Raw genomic sequence first — 11,321 nt, 5'->3', positions numbered from 1 at the left:
TTTCTAGGCAGTTGAAATTACTTATACTGCTAAGGAAATCTATTCTTCATTTAAATTAGCCACTTAAGGATAAGTTTTTCAACTGTTAAGGTTTTAAGGAGCTAGGAAGAGCATAAGTATTTGCCCCACTGTTAAAAAAACAACATGACATCTGACTATAATGTTGTATTCAGGCTGAGAGTGGTAGCTCACACCTGTAATCCCAGCATTGGAAGGTTGAGGCAGGAGGATCATTTGAGCCCAGGAGTTCAAGACCAGCCTGGGCAATATAGTAAGACCCCATCCCTAAAAAAGATACGGAAAAAAAAAAAAAATTAACCAGGCATGGTGGCACATGCCTGTAGTTCCAGCTACTTGGGAGGCTGAGGTGGGAGGATCACTTGAGCCCAGGAATTCGAGGTTACAGTGAGCTATGATGGTACCACTGTACTTAAACCTGGGTGACAGAGCAAGACCCTGTCTCTGAAAAATAGTGATGATGATGGTGATAATGATGAAGATGATGATGCTGTACTCAGAACTTTGGTTGAGAAAGTCTCTATACTGTAGAATTATCTCATTAACAATTGTTATGATAATCCCTTTGTGGTACTTATGTAACTAAACATTTTGGGGTATGATCGTTAGACAGACTCATTTCATTCTGAATTCCATTGAATAGCAAAAAGTCTTGTAATAAAGTTCCTGTCCTTGTGTTTAATAAAAAAGAAACACCAGAGCTACTTTCATACTGCCTTAATTTGTAAGTAGGTCCTTCAAAAAATTTCCCTCCTTTATTCAAGTATGTTGATTTACTAACCCAGTTTTTGAGAGAATATTAAATATGTGACTTAAAAAGACAAGGAACTTTTTTCCCTCACTATAGATATCTAGGTGTAATTTTGGCTTTGTTCTGTATTGTTTCCATTTATAATCAACATGTAACATTACACTTTTTTAAATGACTTGATTTTGTGTTACCACCTCCTTTACAGATTATTTTCACATAGAGATTTGCAGTTCAGAACATTTTTGCAAACTTTTACTTTAAATAACTTGGTTTTTCCAAGGTGCTATTTATTTTATTACATTACATTGTAATGTTTCCTCTGCAGCTGAATGTTTCATTGAGCAATTAGGTTACTAGTTCTCAAAAGTCCTAACATTCATTCTGCTCTTATTCTATTTGATCAGTTTCATGTTGGATTTGTATATGGAAGAAATTGTCAGGGAGTCTTTACCTTTGGTTACATAGTATGAGAATTTCACATATTTTATTAGATGCCTGTCTTGCAAAAAATATTTTAAATCATATTTCTAAAATTTGCATTAATTCAACTAGTACTGCCTTCAAGTGGCTGTATTACTCTTTTTCTTCTTATGTTGTGGAATATCTTGAAGTAGGAATTGTGATTAACTTTAATAAAAATGAGAGTGTGTTAAACTATTTGGTGACCCTTTAACATATGCAAAGTATACCTAAACTTCAGATTTCGTTTATCTTCTATATTCAACCAATTGTAAACAGTTATTTGTTTGGAAAATGAAGTGCTAAACAGTAGTTTGATTTTAAAAGGAAAAAATATTTGAAATGCCTTTACACTTACGTTGACAGAAAAGAGTCAAACTCTGTAAAATATTTGAAGAGATTTATTCTGAGCCAAATATAAGTGACCATGGCCCATGACACAGCCCTCAGGAGGTCCTGAAAACATGTGTCCAAGGTGGTTGGGGTGCAGGTTGGTTTTATACATTTTAGGGAGGCATGAGACATCAGTCAGATATATTTAAGAAATACATTGGTTTGGTCCAGAAAGGCAGGACAACTGGGGGTGGAGAGTTTCAGCTTATAGGTAGATTTTAAAATTTTCTGGCTGACAATTGGTTGAGTTTATCCAAAAACCTGGGATCAACAGAAAGGAATGTCTGGGTTGCAATAAGAGGTTGTGGAGACTCGGGAGTTCGAGACCAGCCTGGCCAACAAGGTGATGTAGCAGGACAAGCTGCAGACAAAACCCCTCAGACACCGAGTTGTAGAAGGAAAGGGCTTTATTTGGCCGGGAGCTTTGGCAAGACTCAGGTCTCCAAAAACCGAGCTCCCCGAATGAGCAATTCCTGTCCCTTTTAAGGGCTTACAACTCTAAGGGAGTCTGCGTGAGAGGGTTGTGATCGAATGAGCAAGCAGGGGGTACATGACTGGGGGCTGCATTCACTGGTAATCAGAACAGAACAGGACAGGGATTTTCACAGTGCTTTTCCATACAATGTCTGGAATCTATAGATAACATAATTGGTTAGGTCAGGGGTCATTTTTAACCAGGCTTAGGGTGCGTTGCCAGGCTGTCTGCCTGTGGATTTCATTTCTGCCTTTTAGTTTTTACTTCTTCTTTCTTTGGAGGCAGAAATTGGGCGTAAGACAATATGAGGGGTGGTCTCCTCCCTTAGTGAAACCCCATCTCTACTAAAAATGCAAGAATTATCTGGGTGTGGTGGCACACCCCTGTCATCCCAACTATTCGGGAGGCTGAGGTGGGAGAATTGCTTGAACCCCGGAGATGGAAGTTGCAGTGAGCTGAGAACGTGCCACTACACTCCAGCCTGGGCGAGAGTGAGACCCCATCTCAGAAAAAAAAAAAAAGAGGTTGCAGAGACCAAAGTTGTATTATGCACATGAAGCCACCAGGTAGCAGGCTTCAGAGAGAATAGTTGTAAAATGTTTCAGACTTAAAGTCTGTGTTGATTTTAATGCTGGAGATTATAATCAGGCATGTCTGACCCCCACTTCCTGTCATGGCCTGAACCAGTCTCTCAGGTTACATTTTAAAAGAGCCGTAGCTGAGGAGGAAGTCCATTCAGATGATTGCGGGTGGGGGCGGGCGAGGTGCTTTTATTTTTGGTTTACATTGTGTTCTGTGACTGCATTTTCTTTTGAGTTTCTCCGTAAATCACCATAACTTTCAATAGCCAAGTCAGGGCTTGTATCAGATAGAACTTTAGAATACAGTCCTGTAGACTTTGGCATTTGAAACACAGATCAAGAAATTCTGATGTTAGCAACTTTCAATTATATTTGGTGACAATTCCTTGATATTCGGATTGTTTTTTGATTTTCATAGCTTTATAGCTTGCTATATTATACAATATGCAAGTTTTAAAAAATATTTTTCAAAGTGTTAATTTGATATGAATATAGCAACATACTTGATAGTTTTAGCTTTTTAAAAAAGCATGCTAGAAATATAAGAAAGTCATTTTCACCAAGAGTTTTTGTTGCTTGACATCGACAGATTTTCAGAAGCATTATTTTCTCATCTTTATATTTTTAAGCATCTAATTATTATGCTGCTATGTCATAGTTTCTAGTGATATATTGCTAATGATCTAAATTTTGTAATAATCCCTTTTCCTTCCCACAAATACGTGTCTCATGCCCACTGTGTGTCAGGCCCTGTTGTAGGGAATTAACATCTTCCTCTAATCTTATCTCTCTCTCTCCTACACAGTAAACCTTTAGCAAAATTACTGGGTTAGATCGATTAGTAAATCATATTGCAAAATAGTTATCTGTGCTTTAACAAAATACAGTGTGTGGGTAATCTGATGTGATGGGTTCTTTGTTACTTATATGTGTATAATAAGCATATTCAGGCACCACTAAATAGACAGAATTCTGGCCTAAAACTACTTCATAACAAAATTAGTTATAGTTGATAAGACTGATACAATAAATCATTAAGAGATCCTTGAAGGAAAAAAATAACTGTAAAAGGCAACATTTAAAATATTTTTCATAGGAATATGGGACGTATAGAGGTATTTGCCTTTCATATACATTTAGATTTGGATTAAACATATAATTGATAGAATAAAAAATAAGCAATGCAGTTTTGTGATTTCCAGTATGAAGGCATTGAATAGAACTTAAAATTCAATTTGTTTATGGTTTTAGTCTAAATTTACAAAATATTTAAATGGACATAGGTCTCTCCTTTAGATATGAAGCTTAAAAATATATTCTAAACATTTTAGATATTTTTTGTGTGTTCCTGTTATAGCTTTTAAAATATTTTGGGCATTTTTTATTTTGAAATAATTTCAAAGTTACAGGAAAGTTGTTAAGAATAGTAGGAAAAGCGTCTCTAAATCCTTCACTTGAATTGCCCACTTGTTAATATTTTGTCCCATTTGCTGTAGTTTTCTCTCTCTCTGTTCATAATATTTTGTGAACCATTTGAGAATAAGTTGAAACATTAACCCCTAATTTCTTCAGTGCCTATTTCCTAAGAACAAGGACATCGTGCTACCTTGCCACTGTACCATAACCTAAATCAGGAAATCAACATTGATACTGTTATTAGAAAAACTTCAGCCGAATTAAATTGAAAGGAGGTTAATTGAGCAATGAACGATTCGTGAATCGGGCAGCCCCCAGAATCAGCAGATTCAGACAGACTCCAGGGATGCCCTGTGGTCAGAACAAATTTATAGACAAAAAAAGGGAAGTGATATACAGAAACCGGCAGTGAGGTACAGAAATAGCTGGATTGGTTACATATGGGCATTTGTCTTATTTGAACACAGTCTGAACACTTAGCAGTCTGTGAGTGGTTGAAGTACGTCCGCTGGGATTGGCCAAGACTCGGCTGTTGTTACAGGTGCATACTCCTAGTTAGGTTATCAATCTTGTCTGCCTATTAAGCTAGGTTACAGTTCGTCCACAAGGACTCAAATATAGAAGTACAGAGTGCTTCTCAGGCCATATTTAGTGTAATAATGCAATCCCTTTGTCTAACTGGTAGACCTTATTCCAGTCTCATTGACATGTATTATGCATGCACATGTATATTCTGGGTCAAGATCCAATCCAGGGTCAGCAATTACATTTAGTTACCATCTCTTTTAGTCCAGAGTGGTTCCTTAGTTTTTCTTCACCTTTCGTGACTTGGACATTTTCCACAGTACAGGATTGTTGTTTTATAGACAGTCCCTCCATTTGAGTTCGTTTGATGTTTCCTAATGATTAGATTTAATTATGTACCTTTGGTCAGGAATGTTAAATTGTTCAATTTTCTGGTGATGTTAACTTTCATGTCTCAGGGCTTTTGTTTCTTAATGTTTTGGTTGCACATGAGTATTTTAATAATAGAAGGAGTTCTAATTCATAGGAGTTTATGAAATAAGACATTGGGGTTTTTTTTTTTTTTGAGACTGAGTTTTGCTCTTGTTGCCCAGGCTGGAGTGCAATGGCATGATCTCAGCTCACTGCAACCTCTGCCTCCCGGGTTAAAGTGATTCTCCTGCCTCGGCCTCCCAAGTGGCTGAGATTACAGGCAGGCGACTCCATACCCGGCTAATTTTGTAGTTTTAGTAGAGATGGCGTTTCACCATGTTGGTCAGGCTGGTCTCGAACTCCTGACCTCAAGTGATCTACCCACTTCGGCCTCCCAAAGTGCTGGGATTACAGGCATGAGCCACTGCGCCCTGCCTGGATTTTTAAAACCAGATTAATATGCCTGTCATCTCATACATGAAGATTGATGTCTTTTTAAGTGCATAAAAAACACTAAATTATTTATGCATGTGCAATTTCCAGGCTTATTATTAACTCAACCTTCACATTGACGTTTATGCCCCTAGATTATACCCTAGAAAATTCTGTGATTAATTAATATACTTTCATTTTGCTCGAATGTTCTTAACTGCAGCGTTCTGTTTCGCATTACTTTATACTCTTACCATCTTCTCTTGCTTTGCTAAAATTATATATAATGCAAAATTGAGATTGCTGTAAAAATACATTTTGTTTCTTGATTAGTGATTGTGCCTTACATATTTAAATTCAATTTATACAATTAAAAAATTAACAATTTTTCTTAAATTCAGTTAACATTTTGTGATTTAACTTTGAGGATAATGACTGTAGAAAAATGGTTTTCAGATCAAATCATTTATGAATCATCTGAGGACCTCAGAATTCTTTCTTTACAGATTTTGCATCAGCAGCTGTGGGGCTAAGAAACCTGAATTTTTTAGCAAGGTGCTAGGCAGTTCTGGTGCAAGCAACTTAGTCGACCCCCCAGCCTTTAAGAAACACTGCAATAGAGAAAGGCCGGGTGCGGTGGCTCACACCTGTAATCCCAGAACTTTGGGAGGCTGAGGCGGGTGGATCACTTGAGGTCAGGAGTTTGAGACCAGCCTGGCCAACATGGTGAAACCCTGTCTCTACTAAAAATACAAAAATTAGCTAGGCGTGGTGGCAGATGCCTGTATTCCCAGCTACTTGGGAGGCTGAGGCAGAAGAATCACTTGAATCCGGGAGGCAGAGGTTGCAGTGAGCCAAAATCTTGCCACTGTACTCTAACCTGGACAAGAGCAAAACTCTATCTCAGGGGGAGGGGGGTGTAGAAATATCAAGAAGGGGTGGAGAGGTGGGGAATGACTTCTAACAAATGCCATATTCAGTGTACCCAATAGAACTGAAAGAAAAAAAAATCAGCATTCCTACAGTCATGTCTCATTGTTTCTTATCAAAACGAACACTGTAGTTTTAAGTTTATAAAAATGAAAAATGATATTTGCATAGTCTGACAGTAAGATATTTTTAGCAAATATTATTTTATAGCTGTACAATTTATCGGACCATTCACTTAAGTAATGTAGCTGGGAAGAAAGGACAATAGTAAGATCTAGTCAGGTATTTTTGTTGTATTGAATTTGATGACATGATATAAACTAGATACAACTAGAAAGTAGGTTAAAAGATTTTTGGGCCAGGTGTGGTGGGTCACTCCTGTAATCCCAGCACTTTAGGAGGCTGAAGTGGGTGGATGACTTAAGTCCAGGAGTTGGAGGCCAGCCTGGGCAACATGACAAAACTCTGTCTGTACAAAAAATACAGAAATTAACCAGGCATGGTGTCACATACCTGTACTTCCAGCTACTTGGGAAGCTGAGGTGGGAGGATTGCTTGAGCCTGGGAGGTCGAGGCTGCACTGAGCGGTAACCAGCCTGTGCACTCTAGCCTGGGCAACAGAGACCCTATGTCAAAAAAAATTTTTTTAATAGTAGTGTTGTTACTTAAATAGAACTTCTAGTGTCTTTTTTTAATAAGCCCTCCCACAGACACAGACACACACACACACCCCTTCTTACGGAGGGATATATTCAAGACTGTGGGGAATGCATATGCTTCTGTTTTTGAGAAATATGCATGACAGAAAATAATTATAATTTGCCTGAATGATTTTTAATTTAATCATAAGTTGACTAAAATAGGTTTGTGGCTAAATTAATGTGTTCAGAAGCTGATTTTATTGAGTTAAACTTTCGCTGAACTTTATTAAAACCCTTGCAACAGAAATTAATCTTAAGAAATGAGGAAATGGAAAGGTTAATTTACATTAAGTGTACTCAAGAAGAAAAAATGAATTTAAAACAGTTGTTATCCCGGAGTCTGTAGATCTTTGTGCATCAAATATTCATTTTTTCCAAGTTACAACTTTATTTGTAACTTGTATGCATAAACATTTGCTCCAGAATCTGGTATTACTTTTTTGTTTCAATTCCAAAATCAATATATATGAGAAATTTTATATAGAAACTTAATTTATAGCATTAAAAATGTATTACCCACTACAATGTGGCCTGGGTGACAGCGAGACTCTGTCTCTAAAAAAAAAAAAAAAGAAAGAAAGAAAGAAAGAAAAAGTATTACATCTTATGAGAATTGAAATTCCAGAAAGTCCAAAATTTCAGAATACATTTTTTTGAAGAAGAGTTGATATTGTCTGTTTGTAAGTTGTATGAAATAACAATGACAGGTAGCAAAAGTTAAGTGTGAGCATAGCTAGTAAGAAGGTTTTTTAGAAAGCATTAGTTTGTGAAAATGTTGGTTAAGTTGTATGTTTATAGTTATGATGCATTTTTGGCCCTGGAAAACTCCAAATTATTTAGTACGCTTATGGAGTTATTATTTGCTTTGTTTTTAAAAAAGCATTTAAAAATATTGCTGTGAATTAACTTTAGATGCTTGTAAACTTTGTAAACATTCAGTTTTCTTACTTAAAAGTATATTTTTAGTTGGATACACATTAAAAGAGGCAAAGAAACCTTTGCCACATATATTTTAAAGTTTTGGAAATTAAGGCTGAGCTGTTTCAGTACCAATTATAATCTTGTAGTAAATGAAATGGATTAGTTTAAAGCTATCAATATTTTCTTATGTATTTTTTTTTTGGCAAATACTAACAAAATAAAAGTTATACACAATACCTTAGGGTGTAATTGTTATTAGATTCTCATGACAGGTCTTCTGAGATTCTCAGTCACATTCAGTGGTGGAATGGTGACATGTGTCATGGTTAAGAGCCAAGGCTTCGGAGTGAAACTTGCCTTAGATTTGGGAAAAAGTACTTAACTTTCCTTTTTTTTTTTTTTTCTTTTGAGACGGAGTCTCGCTCTGTCGCCCAGGCTGGAGTGCAGTGGCCGGATCTCAGCTCACTGCAAACTCCGCCTCCCGGGTTCACACCATTCTCCTGCCTCAGCCTCCCGAGTAGCTGGGACTACAGGCGCCCGCCACCTCGCCCGGCTAGTTTTTTGTATTTTTTTAGTAGAGACGGGGTTTCGCCGTGTTAGCCAGGATGGTCTCGATCTCCTGACCTCATGATCTGCCCGTCTCGGCCTCCCAAAGTGCTGGGATTACAGGCTTGAGCCACCGTGCCTGGCCGTACTTAACTTTCTTAAGCCTCAAAGTCCTTATCTGTAAAATGGAATAAGCAGTGGTCTGAGGAGCAAATGAGGTAATATCTATAAATTTGTAGCACAGAGGTGGGCCAATATAAGTACCCAATAAATGTTAGTTGTTACTAATGGCATTGCTGCTTTTCACGGTTTTATAACAGTTGTGTCAGGTGAAATTTCTGAAGTCCTACCTCACTTGTTTCTGGGACAGAATCACTTACGGAGAATAGTTTTGGTAAAATTTTCTTTTCCCATAGTTTTTTCTGCTTTTATTAGTTTGAAAGATTGCCCGTGTTTAGCTGTTTTCCTTATCCTGAATTAGAAGTAGAAGGCTACAGTTCATTTAGTAGTAGCATCGTAAAGAGGAGCTTCCTGTAGCTTGGTCTCCTTTAGGATATATACGGTATCCTGCTGGTCATGGTTTTTGACAGTGAGTATTTCAAATGAGGCAGACCCTGGTGAGATATTTTCCAGCCAGCTTGACCCCCTGTTAGGGCAGGCAGAGTGGGGTTTTGCTCTCCTGAAATGCCCCAGAGAAGATGGGGGGTGGTGGAGCTACTATCTTCACAACAGAAGATCTTTTAGAGAATTCCATTGTCAGCCAATTATTAATTTTTACATATAGTTTTTTTTACATTTACATAGAGATGCTTATATTGAATCTTAAAAGGTAGTCCTATGTAGTTGTATCAGAAACCAAAAGCGCTCTTTCAGACCACTTTTATTAACTCAGGTATTATGAAAGGAATCACTGAAGAATATGAAAGCTCAAATAAGATTAAAAAATGCTTTAATACTGCCGCAGAAGTCTCAGTTCAAGAGCAGGCAATAGAATGTAGAGAATGTTTACCTTATGACTAGATACAACCTCCCAAGAAAAACTGGATCCTGCAGGGCAGCTGGTCTTCACAGTTCCTGCTGGGACTACGGTTGCTGGGAGTCATTCAATCACTTTTCTCTTTTTAAGGGAGTTAAGTACAGGTAAAGGAACTCTCCTAGCAAAGATCTTAATAATCTGTTGATTATCAATGTCTATGGAGGCTTTTTAGTCCTTCCTTTGCTTCTGCATTCTTGACCCCTGGCTTCTTTCACCTATTCTCTCCTAATTCTCCTGTCTTTCTGAATGGGCCATTCCAATGTTCTTCTACTTCTTTCCGTCACCAGTGTTGGTGTTGCCTATGGTTCTGTTGTGTGCATTTCTGATATATAAACACTCTGGGGAGTCTTATTGACAGATTTCACAATTACTGAAACATTGTCAATTTTGGCCTTGATCACTATGTTAAACTCTGGTCCCTATCTCCAACTTTATGGTCCTTTTTTTTTTTTTTTTTTTTTTAGCTATACCATAGCTGTCTCAAATTAAACTTGTTAAACTGAATGCATCATTTTCATTACTACCACAATCCTCTAATTCTCTGCCCCTCTAAAAGCCATCTTTTCCTGCTGTATTTTCTGACTTTGTGAATGGCACTATTGTCTAGCAATTTAGGTCAAAACCATGACTAGTATTAGATACTTTCCTCTCCATCAAATCTTTTTCAATCCTGTTACCCTACTGCTACTGACTAGGCCTGGGTAATGTCAATGCTTATATAATAAAGGCTGGATACCTTAACCTGGATTTTAAGCTTGTGGGCAAGAACAAATGAAACTATGAAAAAATGGGCTGTATAAAGGGTATTAAGTGCCACTCTCTGTTGAACTGTTTGATGAAACTGGCTTTAATGATCCAGAAGAAGCCTTACATTTGAATGCATTCTGTTCATTCAAAACTGCTGCTAACCAGTTTTCATGTTTATTACCGTTTGCTGCTGCTGGAAAAAAGTTAGGAGCTACTACGTTTTACTCATTTCATCTTTGAATAACAGCAGCAGCACAAATCCCAGGATTCTCAAAGCAGTTCCGACCACAACAAACCAAAAACTAAACTACAGAGAAATGGGAAACAGGTGTGTCTGGTTTAATAAAAAGGGAAAGCGTCATCAGGTGGCCACATCCTTTCCTTGTCATTCATATCCCCAACCTCCAGATCCCTTCTACTTTTGTAAGTTTGAATACAGTCAAGGTTAGTTGGGTAAAAAACTGATGTTGATTATGATTAAAAAGAGATACAAAACTCAGCATCTCCTTCGTTAAAAACAAAGGTTGAGAAACTTGATAAAAAAACTAAAATATTATTATTTATTATTATTATTATTATTACTATTTTGAGATGGAATCTCGCTCTGTCACCCAGGTTGGAGTGCAGTGGTATGATCTCAGCTCACTGCAACCTCCGCCTCCTGGATTCAACTGATTCTCCTGCCTCAGCCTCCCGAGTAGCTGGTACTACAGGCGCCTGCCACCACGCCTGGCTAATTTTTGTATTTTTAGTAGAGACGGGGTTTCACCATATTGGCCAGGCTGGTCTCGAACTCCTGACCTTGTGATCCGCCCACCTCAGCCTCCCAAAGTGCTGGGATTACAGGCGTGAGTCACCGCGCCCGGCCAAAAAACTAAAATATTCTTATAGCTAGCTGGGAGGGATCTTAATCTTTCCACATAGACAGATACCCTCATATCCACAGGAGGCCATGTGGACTAAAACCAAACTGAGTCCA

Source organism: Macaca fascicularis, chromosome 9 (assembly GCF_037993035.2).
Source record: "Macaca fascicularis isolate 582-1 chromosome 9, T2T-MFA8v1.1".
NCBI lineage: Eukaryota > Metazoa > Chordata > Mammalia > Primates > Cercopithecidae > Macaca > Macaca fascicularis.
Note: the sequence above shows the minus strand (reverse complement) of the source record.